Source organism: Saccopteryx bilineata, chromosome 2 (assembly GCF_036850765.1).
Source record: "Saccopteryx bilineata isolate mSacBil1 chromosome 2, mSacBil1_pri_phased_curated, whole genome shotgun sequence".
Taxonomy (NCBI): Eukaryota; Metazoa; Chordata; class Mammalia; order Chiroptera; family Emballonuridae; genus Saccopteryx; species Saccopteryx bilineata.
In genome coordinates this window covers 41,907,235-41,910,885 of record NC_089491.1, presented here as the reverse complement: position 1 = coordinate 41,910,885, position 3,651 = coordinate 41,907,235, and positions in this window count along the sequence as shown.

Here is a 3,651-nt window from a genome sequence, read left to right as displayed (position 1 = left end):
GAGGAGTTTACTCCTAATAGTTCTTCATTAATGAAAGTCTATAGAATATATAATATTTCAGTAAGAAAAATAAGCAAAGAGACAACTACTATTTAAGAAGGAATAGTGAATAAATAATATGGAATACCTGTGGGTAAATATAACCAAATACTGACTTCACAAAACAATTGAAAATCTAATTTATAGGTGTATAACATTAAATAGATATTCAATCCTTAAATACATAACATGTTAAGGATCACATGTCAGAAGGCATGTGATCAATGTTTAGGTGCTCTAAGGTCCATATGTTGTTCCAAATAAAAGTAAAAATATTAATTGATTTACATCTACTTTTAAAAAGTTAAATATGCATATTGATCATTTCTAAGATACCACTGGCAGAATGAATATATAAAATATGATTTTAAAATTAGAAAAAGAAAAAAGTAGAATGAAGGGGAAAAAAGCAACACTATCAAACCCAAAGGAGGTAAGGAAGACAAGGGGGAAAAATGAAAAATGTGAAGAAAGAGAAAATACAGAACAAGGTAGTAAAAGTTAATCCAAATATATCGTTAGTCAAAATGAATATGAGTAGAATAAAATTTATAGTTAAAATACAAAGACTATTACACTGGATGAGCAAACCAATAAACAACAATTCATATATGGATTATTTATAATTTTTCTGTAAATTTACTATTCAAACACAAAAAGCAGAAGGATGAAACTAAATAGATGGAAAAAATTATAGCAGACAAATATAAACTCAAGACAATTGGTTAGTGTTAGAGAAAATTAGATAAAAAAATATCCAGATTAATATTAGATAAAGATATTCTGGAGATCATTATATAATGCCTACAGAAAAAGCTTTAAACTTTGATGAAATTACAGAAATAGAAAAATCAACCATCATAGTGGGAGATTTTCAGGCTACCATGGAGTAACACCTAATAAATAGTGGTTGGTTTTATAGTTATTGTTTCTGAGCCCCATTATTAAAACAGATTTAATAATACCAATATTGTGGTGCTGGTCTGAGGTTGTCCCACACTTAGGAGAGAAGAGACGACCAAAGGCTGGCGTCTGTTTTGAGTCTGTAATGAATGAATCAAGAAGCCAAGAAGACAGCCAGCCAGCTTAGTGGAAGGTCTGAACTGGGAGGGCTGCTGCACTACGGGAACCCTAGATCCATAGCAGAGGAAGTGAGAAGGATGAGGAGCAGGGAAGGCTCCCTAAGATAGAATGTTAGTCTTCCCGAGTCTGCCTGTCATTGTGAGTGCAGTTATAATGTCATTTCAGAAAGGACTTTTCTCATCACCCAGTTTCGTCCATCACACAGTCTTATTCTAACGGTTTGGAAAAGATTAGCTATAACCTGAAATTTCCTTGTTTCTGGATTTGTTTCCTGGGGTTCGTGTTCTGCTAGAAGAAATGATAAATGTCTTATTTACTGCTGAGTCTCAGGAACCCAGAGCATGCCTTGTACAATCAGCCACTTCATAAATATTAGTTGCTGAGTGTATGTGTACTTTGTAATTTATGTACACGAGGAGAAAGAGGCTACACCTATGTCTGCATTCGGGAAAAGACAGGAGTGCTGGCAGGGATGGATTAACAACTGCATTTATAACCCCCATCTCCCCTTCAAATTCACCTGGTCCTTGAGGTCCTGGACCATAGCCCGAATCACCTTTTGAAAAAGATTAAGATGAAGAAATTCTTCCTATAAGTTGCTTGTTTGACTGAGGCCCTTGTGTCCCTGCAGAACAGCGCTCGATTCAGGATGCAGGCAGACATCTAGATAGAGTGAGGCACGGAGGGCTGCAAACCAGGGTCAGCACAATTTGGAGATGTGCAAGTCCCTATAGCATCCTTCCTTTGGGCTCAAACCAGAGGAAAATTGGTACCAAACTCTTTTTTACCCCTTGTTTTTGCAGCTCAGACAAAATCCTCTCTCTTGCCCAAACCCTTAAATGAAGAAACATGGTGTTAAAGCAGTTTTGACAGGGAGAAAAGCTAAATGTCCTCGGTTCAGAATGAAACTATTCGTGTTGGTACAAATAGTGCATTGTATTGTTCATATAAGTCTTGATTGCATATGCAGTTAATATTCCAAAGTGCTTCTTTTTCCTTTTTGTTTCACTTTATCCTTGCAACAATCTTAGATGTAAGTTACCAGCCCTATTTTAGAGGATATAAAACTATGACTCAAATGATCACATGCTTTGCTGAGGAGCATTAAGCTACTTAACAGAGGACCCAGGCTCTGCTCTTGGCTTTGTAATGTTCCAAGCTCCTATCTCCACCTGTGCCATCAGCTTCTAAAGGAACTCTTTCCTAAGAGATTGGAAGCATCCTTAAGGTAGAGCAATTAAATTATGAGTGTAAGAAATAGAAAGAAATACTCTTGAGTAGTTCAAAAAGGGCTACATTTTACACTTACCCAGGTATGTACTGATGATCACTGACAATATTATATGCAATAATTAACAAATTATATTTTATATGGGGCATTTAGATCACAGTTATAAGGGGATAATAATGATACCTTATAATTGTGTTATGCTTTCATCTTTCTAAAGCACTTCAGAATCAATTATTTCATTTTATCCGTACAAATGATGCCGTAAATTCTTATAATAGGGTATTTTTAGCAGGTTCTCTTAACATCTGCGAACTTTAGCAAAAAGCCCATGCAGTTGCCTAAGGTAAAAAGGAAGTTAAGTTGCCCTTAAAAATACCTGGCAGCAAATTAAAAGTGGGGAAAGAAAAATCCTACATGCTTAAACACTCAGTTATTTGATTCCCTTGGGATTTCAGACTGTTCATAATAGTGAATGTTTTGGCATCAACTAAAACTGCAAGCTGTATTCATTATAGTACAGAGTGAAATGTCAATGAGCATTTTTGCTTTCACTTGTTGCTGGGATTAAGACCACACTAGTAATTAACTATAACTCATTTGCCATAGCAATTACCCACAATTACTCATAATCTCATGGGTAATGGAGCCCACAATGCAGTTGGCTCATGCTGCCTTTTGGGTACTGACCTCTTGGTTGAGAGGTCATCCCTGGCATGAGGAGGGGATGCTTTCTTTAGATTTGGGGGAGGGGTTGGTAGACAACATGTGAAAATAATTTATTAGAGACACCATATAGACTTTATGCACGCAGGGGAAGCTTTTAAATTTTTTTCTTAAAGTGGAAGAACAGAAGCAATGTCTGCATGGTGGTTGTTTGAAAAGAGCATGCTGGAAAACAGTATGACAGACTTTCCTGGGAGTGTGCAATGCTGACTCAGTGTAGAGTAGACACCATGTGTCTTTCCGGGTAGAAAACTACATGGGAGAAGGGCGTATGACTGAGCCAAGAGCAACTTGGGAAAGAACCCTTAATGTCTCAGCCCACAGCCCTTTCAGAAGCAAATAAATACACCATGTTACCTTGTTCTGTACAGTGACTCGGAACTGGCTTCCAAGCAAAGGTCTCCCTAGCAGGGTGGTAGGTTATAACAGCATGTGTCCAATAGTTATGTCAGAAAGGAACATATTCATTTCAAGGCTTTAGTTGTTTTTAGTAAGAGAATGAATTACTCCCAAACTAATTTTCATAGCTTAGATTGATAGTCTATGTCAGAGTGGTTAAGAGTAGAGATTTTTGG